Source organism: Monodon monoceros, unplaced genomic scaffold, assembly GCF_005190385.1.
Source record: "Monodon monoceros isolate NGI ecotype Baffin Bay Population unplaced genomic scaffold, NGI_Narwhal_1 Super_Scaffold_6, whole genome shotgun sequence".
Lineage (NCBI taxonomy): Eukaryota > Metazoa > Chordata > Mammalia > Artiodactyla > Monodontidae > Monodon > Monodon monoceros.
This window is the reverse complement of record NW_021703783.1, coordinates 6,742,530-6,751,519: the sequence shown is the minus strand read 5'-3', so window position 1 is coordinate 6,751,519 and position 8,990 is coordinate 6,742,530. Positions and strand designations below refer to the sequence as shown.

Sequence of the window (8,990 nt, the reverse complement as noted above, 5' to 3'; positions counted from 1 at the left end):
TCCATGGGGGATACTTTCCAAGACCCTCAACGGATGCCTGAAACCGCAGATTGTACCCAACCCTATATATACTATGTTTTTTCTTATACACACATACATACACATGATAAAGATTAATTTATAAATTAGGCACAGTGAGAGATTAACAGCAGTAACTAACAATAAAATAGAACAGTTGTAACAACATACTGTAATAAAATTTATGTGAATGTGATACCATGACAGTACATCTGGTAAAGCAGCCGGCTGCCAAGTGAGTGATCAGCATCAATAAACTGGACCAAGGGATGATTCCCATCCCCGGCAGGACGAAATGGGATGGCTTGAGATTTCATGATGCTACTTAGAGTGGCGCGCAATTTAAAACCTGTGGATTGTTTATTTCTGGAATTTTCCATTTAATATATTTTCAGACAGCGGTTGGTCGTGGGTAACTGAAACCTCAGAAAGTGAAAGTGCTAAGAGGGTACTACTGTATATGTTCCTTTTACAAACTGTTTCTTCCATACCTTTTTTCCCCCCTCCTTTCTTAAATGTTAATATTTATCTGTAATACTAATTTTAGTTTGCAATAAATGAAGGCCCAGTGGTAAGGTGACTTGTCCAAGTTCATTCGGCAGGTCCTAAGCAGGTCCTGGTGTTTTTTCTGATTTTCCTGATGCCCGAGAGGCTATGACTCAGTGTCTCATGTTCTCACTAATCAAGATGCCAGTGGTTTATCTTTACTCGCTGGAGGGCGTGGGCCTGTGGTGAGGAACAACAGCAGTTTTTTTTCCTGGAGGCGCAGGCCCAGCAGCCATGGCTCACGGCCCCAGCCGCTCCGCGGCATGTGGGATCTTCCCGGACCGGGGCACGAACCCGCATCCCCTGAATCGGCAGGCGGACTCCCAACCACTGCGCCACCAGGGAAGCCCCACAGTTCTTTAAGTATATGAATTATTAACCTAAAAATAATATTGCATGTTTCCACATATTCATTTAACATTACTAAGAACAAAATGCCCTTTTCTCTCATAAACACAATTGTTTTTAAAGGTTCTAATGTGTTTTTGTTGATTAGAATTGTAGTTGTAATCCTCCTGTCATACATATAATATGCAGTAATAATCAAATATCTGATACTAAAATAACTTACTGATAAATTCTAATACTGAACACAGAATAGTTCTATCTCTACTAACAATAAAAAGCAAAACCACTTAGTTTATCTTGGAAAATTTAAATTCTGGCCATTATTTTACAAGTTAGGAATCTGAGTAATCCAACTATGAGATGCCTTTCTCATTGTAGAAGTTTGCTCTGTCGACGTGCGTTTGTTTTGGGATTCCCTCTTTTTCCAACCATCCCTGCATATGACGCACTTTGGAGATGCAACCTTGAAATTGCCCTCATACTGTGCCCTGGTCAGTATTCTGGACCCAGCCTCCAAATTCCAGCTTTTGCCCCTCAGCCTGAGTATATTTGCGGAAAAACACCCCGTGTGCCTTTCCCCCAGTTTCATAACCCACTGATATCAAGGTGTCCCTTCTTCCATGCTCATGCTCAAACCCTCCTCGCCCTCCTCTCACGTGGCGGGAACTACCCAGGCGACCACCACGCCAACGGTTCCCCCAGCCGAGTAACCGACGTGCTGGAAGCCTAGACAATTCTTGAAAAAAATTTTAACATCCTCCCCCTCCCTGGCCCCACTCTCAATCCCACTTTGGCATAAGCAAGATATACCTTATTATGCTAGAATTATTTACAGCCTAGTAATAATTTTCTCATGGTACTTTTATTATTGCAAATACAGCTGCCTCTCATTCCTCCTCTTATTTCTAAACTATGGCCATAACGATACTGAAGGGCTAGTATGATATACTCTCTTGTAAACTATCTGGCCTAGGAGATCCTGGAAAATCATAAAAAGATGGGATCACTTTGGATGAACAGAAGTTACCGGTTACTGAATCTTGACCCATAGCCCTTGCAGCTCTGCAGTGGGGACAGTTATAATACTGATGGGAAGTCCTTATTCTGGTCCCTCAATTTCAAAGCACAATTTTTAGACAGCGTTAGAGCTTTGCTGAAATGTAGCTGTAAGAAAAAGTCTGGACTAGGAAAGAAAAAAAAGGTCCATTTGTGCTGGGAAGCAAGGGAATTCCATAATTTACAGTATAGATGGCATCTCTCAACACTCTCAAATAGTTCTTCCTACCCTGGAATTGCAGATTGTAGGTTAAACACCTTATTTTTCATTCACTGGATGTAGAGGATATCTTTTCTCCAATTCCATCTTTTCAATTTTTCTAGGAAGGTAGGTTGAGGGGAAATCTACTTTCAAATTTTAAATGCCTCAGGGTGTTAAGGAGAAAATGGTAGCATTTTCACAGATAGGTAGCTTCCTAGGTAGATCTGTGGGAGCAGATTTATCTTTCAATTTATGGCTGGAAAAACCCAGGTGGTGAGTGTGAAACATTTTCCCAGGATCATAAAATTGGCATATATACCTTTCAAAACATATTTTAAAGGTCTGGCATACTTTGTAAAAGTCTTCTCATTTTGGTTCGGTTCATAACCTGCTATGTATCAGACACTGCTAGACACTGGATATGCAACGATGAATAAAATACACTCCATATCCAAGCAGTTTTCTGTAATGTGATTAATGCCCTTCCTTCAGACAAACTTTTACAGTTTCCTTCACCTCCACGCAGCCTCTCCAATTATTTTGTGAATGGTTTCTTTAGGAACCCACCTGCTAGGATACTGTGATCCAGGGTCAGTCCTTAACTTTCTGTACGAGAACCTCGGTTTCCCCATCCTTCCCTAAAGGCAAGGCTAAACCCCACGCTTTTCCTTTCTTCTGTCTCTTTCATCCTTTTAGTATAAGTAAATGGGAAGTCTGGGACCAAAGGCTCATATGAATTTAATTATCACGTATATTTTAGAAAACCACGGTGGCCGCTAACTTCGCTGAGTAAACAGGAAACTATCGATTCCACGCAGGAAATGGCCTTGTTTGAGGACAACGAAGGTTTCGCGGATTTCCCTTTCTCCTTCAGTTCCCTTCTAAACTCATTTCCGGCTTTCAATCCATTTGGTCCTTCACTACAATAGCAGACTCCGTCTCACTCTTCCCAATTCCACCGTAGACATCGTCCCTGAGAGAATGGCCAATTGGCCCTTCCCTTTCGTGGACATCTTTACGCCTTGTTTTACATCACGGCAAATCCCAACCAATCAGTAGTTGTGGTGGGAGGTACTAAAATAATCTTCACTTCCTTCCCAAACATCCGCCTCTCGCTTGCGTCATCCTGATAGATTACATACGTAGCCAATCAACAAGCAACCTTGGGCCCGGCCTACCTTAAACCCAATCAATTAAAATGAAGACGGGGAATTGGGCGGAGAATGGAAAACTTGCCCCCTCTTTTGGAAATGGTTTGAAGAGGTGCGTCCGGATCTCTTGAACTTAACAATTTTCGACCAACGATCACTGCATACTGCGTGTCTCAAACGCCCCAGTTCTGTTCCCCTTCGACCTCACCCCAAGATGAGCCCCACCCCTCATATCCCTCCCCCCGTTCGCCCCCCATTTCAGTAGAACACATTCCCATCATGAATCATCAGGAAAGGATCCAAACCCCAAAGACCCGTGCTTTACACGTTCCTCCCCGCGCCGGTAGAGTAGGGGGAAGGGGAGACCCTGCAGACCCCGGCGCCAATCTTTCCATTCAGTGTGTCTCTCCTCCCCTCCCCACGTTCCCGGGTCGGAGCTAACACGGGAGTGGGAGGAGCCGAGGGCCTGCTCAGCTTGGGGAGAGGCTAACGCTTCTTAAGGTGGCGCAGAGCTGTTAGGTGGCTGGGCCTCTAAACAACTGGGATGTGACGTCCTCCTGCCTCCCAACTTCGCTTCCCACGCAGTTTCTCGTCTCTGGTCCCCTAACCTTAGTCCTAGTCTTAGTTTTAGAAAGAATAAACAGGTTAGGTAGGTAAACTAATGAAACTTACAATAATAAAGTTATGTAAAAGAAATACAAACCACGGAGAGAACTTTTCCTTTACGATGTAATCTCTTCTTCTGTGTTCTATTCTTTTCTTCCGAGATTACCTTTTAAAGTAGCCGCTAGAATTTTTCTGATGCGCAAATATGGGCTCAGATTTTGTCTGATAAATATTTTTAAGTGAATCATTTGTATGTTTGTTTATTCTCTCCCCACTAGATCTGACGACAGCCTCTAAGGGAAGCAAGAACCCTTTGCTTAGAGGTTGCGGGTTACCTCCTAGTCCTTTTACCGAGGGTTCCCTGGAAGCTGGAAAAGCAGAGGTGGTATATCGGGCCGCCTTGCAGTCTTGCCTCTAGTTCAGTCTTCTCAGTTGTAAAATGGGGATACCTTCTAGGTTTAGTGTTAGTACTAAAAGACTTCGTGTAAATGAAAACACACTGTGATCTGAAAGGTGTAAAACAAACATTAGATAATATAAATATAAAGCATGTAATAGTAGTAAACATTTACAGAGTCCTTACTATGTTCCAGTGCTTTTAAACAGTATTTTTAAAAAACTATTTTGTAAAATTTCAATCATATGCGAAAGTAGAGAGAATAGTATTAAAAAAGGACAAATGAAAAAAACCCACGTTGTAATAAGCAACACTTGGCTAGTCATTTATTACCTATACCTCTCTTCCTCATCACTTGGTTATTTTGAAGCAAATTTCAGGCTTTTCATGACTAAATACTTTAGTATGCATCATGAAAAGATAAATATCTTTAAATAATAATAACACAATTCTATTAACATATCTAAAATATAACAGTAATTCTTTTATATCACCGAAGTCAGGATTGAAATTTCACCAATTGCTTGATGTTTTTTCCGGTTGCTTTGTTCAAATCAGGATCCCCCCAAATGTCCATATATTGTATTTGACAGATATGTCTCTTGATCCATATAGATTGCATTTGGTTGCCTTGTCTTTTAAGCCTCTTTCAATTTCTAGGTTACTCTTCCTTCGTGCACTTATCTAAGTGCATTCCATGCATGAAATCACACAGTCCCTCCCCAACACTATGATGTAAGTAATATTATTATCCCCATTTTACTGATGAGGAAACTGACTACCAGATCAGTTAAATGACTTAAGTTCTCAGTTATTGAGTGTCAAAGCTGGGATTTGAATACACAAATTTTATCCACTATACCATGTTTCATATAACACACAGGTCTTTCATAAGTGCTTCCAAAATATGTATTGTGGCATATTGGTCACCAATAGTATGAAGAAGCATTTCGCTCAAGGTAGACTAGCACTCATGAAGAATTATATAATATGTTCTATTATTGAGAAGGGTGAATCTTGTACATCTTTATTCCTTGCATGTTTCAGTGACTATATTTTTATTCTGCTCCATATCACCCTCCTTAATAGAAAGTAAATGGAAAGTGAATGCAAGTGCTTCTCCCTGTCTCAGGGCAAAAGCAAAACAAAACTAGCTTATCGGTTTCTGTTTTTGATTTAAAAAAAACTCATAAGCAAACAACCATACAAATGCTAATTATAGATATAGTAGAAAATGAGGTAAATTATAATAATCTTTAAGTTTACATCTTTGGTATATATCCATCTATGTGTTTGTGTGTATGTACATATGCAAATATATACATACACATACATATATATTTTAAAAAGCAACTATATAATCATATTATACAATTTTTTTCTTTTTTTTTATAAGCATGTTGAACACGAGGTTTATTTTAACTATGAGTCCTCTATGTGCTATACTGACAGTAGATACAGGACCAGAATAAGGTTGTAAATATTCATACACGTGTAAAAAAACTACAACTTACACATACTTTATTTAGTTGATTGAAAGCCTTGTGGTACATAAAATGCTTTCTATAGTTGATCTCAGCTTTGTTCCCACCGAAGTGAGTTGTATCTGGGTTTTCTGTGCTCAAGACTGCTCAATCGCTGCTGCTGCCGCTGTTGGTTTGTTTTCTTTCAGGATCAAGGTGGGTACTTTCATATAAAATCTTGTTTTTAATTCCTTCTCTGTCAAGTCTTTCCTGGATTCTTAGCTTTGCATAATTATACCTGCAGTGGAACCAGCAACCTAGTCACCAAGATAAATCCTCACACTCCAGCGTCACATGATCTTCTAATTCTACCTTCCCCTTCCCGGGCTCCCCGTGATCCGGCGCATCCGCCAAGGGGACAGTCTCCCTACAAACTTTTTAAACATGATTTTCTCACGGGAATATATTTAGATACATGAAAAAAAAATTCGTTCTTTAAAATAATACGTGACTATAGCAAATATCTAAATGGTAAAGAAGACATAAAAAGAAAAACAGTTCCTCTCTAATTCTACTTCCCAGAGTTAAATAAAATTACTCACTTAAAAGCTAAGTAGTATCCTATTATGTAACTGTACCATAGCATATTTAACAGTTACCTTATTATGGATATTTATCTGATTTGCTACAGTTATAAATAATGCTGCAGCAAATGTCTTGTATATGTCAAGTAAGTTCTTGAGTTTTTATTTTTCTCAATTTCCAGGAAAAGAAAGTCTAATCCTTCCCTAACTTTCCCATTTTTAGTACTTTGACCTCTCTACCCCTACTCCTCAAATTTCATATACATAACAAATGTCAAAAAAGGGTTGGAAAAAGAAACATAACAAAACGTGTAACACATAGCAAGAAACATTTGATGCCAAATTATCTGTGTATGGGAGAATGAGTTAATGTTTCAAAGAGGAAGGGAAAATACAGTTTTAATCCTGGATATTGCAAGGGTGGAAAGAAAGAAAAGGCTCAATTGGAATTTACTGCCTTTAATTACATTTAAAGGAATGACTTTTAATTCTGACAGCTCAGGAAAATGGAATATAAGTTAAGAGTCCTTTGGATTTTGGATATGTTAATTTAAGTCCTGACTTTGCTTCTTACTAATCATCTGTACTCAGAAATAGTCAATGCCTCTGAGTCAGTTTTCTCATCTGTAAAATAGGTTTAATAATAGTGCCTTATGGGATTGGGAAAAATTAAATGTGATAATGCATGCATAGCTGAATTCCTAGCACATTGTAAATATAATGTAATTTATATATATATATATAGTATTATATATTTAGCTAGAAGACCAAAAAAACCCTTTAATATCTAAACGTGAAATGTAGTGATCAAGCTGTAATCCTGAGTATGCATTCTTTTTTTTAGCAATTAAAATATTTCATGGATAATAATTTTGCTTTCTTATTACTTTATGTGACAGAAAGTAGAGTACTTTGAGAAAAGTTTAATAGGCCAGAGGCTGAAATATATAAGAATTTGCAGAGGAATAATATGATTCCAGGAGGAAAAATGGAAAAAAATGGAAAAAAAACGCCTGATGGCGTTTTTTGTCTTTGGGTGAGGATTATTCTATGAGGGGCAGAGGATGTGAACATTCTATACTGTGACCTGGTTAAGATTTGTTATAGAATTGTCAAGTGAACTGAACAATATATATTTTTGAACAATATCGTTTATCCTTTGTATACTGTACAGTTTAAAAAGCATTTTCACATAAATGAGCTCATTTGATTCTTGCAGCAGCCTTATTGCGTGGGCAGGGCGAGCATCAGGAGCTCATCTTCGCTAACCAAGATTCCATAGAACGAGGGCCTTGCACAAATTTATAAAGCTAGATCTTCTGATGTTTAGTCCAGAGTTTTCTCCGTTGCACGCTCGTTTTTCCCTTTCTACACTCAGTCATTCCACAAGCATTTACTGAACTCCGGGATGATATCAAGGTAACAGACTAACTTCGGCCCAACCCCATACCCCTTTCAAAGCTATCCCAGGGGAAAAAGAAGCCCATCAAAGACATTCCCGAGAAAACCGATGTTCATCTGCGTATAGAAGACAATGAAAAAAGGTCAGTGTGGCAGAATTAGCGTTGAACTGAAATTGACAGTTCCTGCGGCGCCAAACAGGGACTCTCCCGACAGACAGCAGGAGGGTGTCATCTCGGGTGGGTGGCAAGCTGCACGGGGCCAAGTGGCGGAATGGCGGCCGGAGGGCAGCGAGCGCGGTGTGCGTCCCCGGGGCCGCGGGAGGCGCGCGGCGTGTCCCCAGGGAGCGCGGGGCCGGTGGCGCGGCTCCTCCGGCGCAGCTCATCCCCGGCGGCGCGGCCCGCGGCTCGGCTCCGCCCGCTCCTCCTTAACCCGCGCGGGGAGGCGGTGGCGGCGGCGGCGGCGGCGGCCGGCCGGGCGGGCGGGGGCGGGGGAGGAGCGCCGAGCGCGGCGCGGAGGCCGGGGAGGAGCCGGGGCCTGCAGCGGAGCAGAGCGGAGCCCGAGCCCCGGCCGAGTCTTGACACCGTCCGTCCGCCTCCTGGTTCCCCGGGAGCCCGGACTGGCCGGAGCCCGAGCGGTGGAGGCGCGGGGAGCGCCACGCGCCGGCGGGAGCGGACGGGACGGGACCAGAGAAGAGGCGCGGCCGCCGCCGCAGCAGTGACGGGCGTCGGGAGCCGCGGCCTCCCGGCCCCAGCTGCCCAGGCCAGCTCCGGGAGAGCGGGGAGTACGAGAACCCCACCCTCGGGGGCGCCCCAGGAGCGGAGGCGGGAGCGGGGACGGGAGCCACCTCTCCCCCGGCCGGAGAGATGACCCTTCGCGTTCGGGCGAGGGAAAGAAGAGACCTCTCTAGGGGACGAGTCTCTTCTTCCTAGAGGCGAGGAAGATCCCTGTACCGGCCCGGGGATGGAGCTCCCGAAGTAGAGGGGTTGGTTCTTACCAAAGGCAGCGAGTGAGACCGCCCCGGCGAGCCTCCACTCCTCCAAACCCACTCTCCTCAGCTCTGGACTTTTGAGGCATAAAGGAAGGGGGATATGCCTATGGAGTAGACACCCTCCATCCCACCCACAGGGGAGAGGACTCCTTTTACACTCAGCGGCAGGGGACACTCCAGGGAGAGAAGAGGACTCAGCTCTCAGCCTTTCAGGAGAGGGGAAGAGC

At 42.9% G+C, this 8,990-nt stretch overlaps 1 pseudogene; it reads right to left on the bottom strand.

Moving 5' to 3' along the window:
• Positions 1-1,232: 1,232 nt before the first annotated feature.
• Positions 1,233-1,961, bottom strand: LOC114885422 (annotated as a pseudogene).
• Between the last annotated feature and the right edge of the window lie 7,029 nt (positions 1,962-8,990).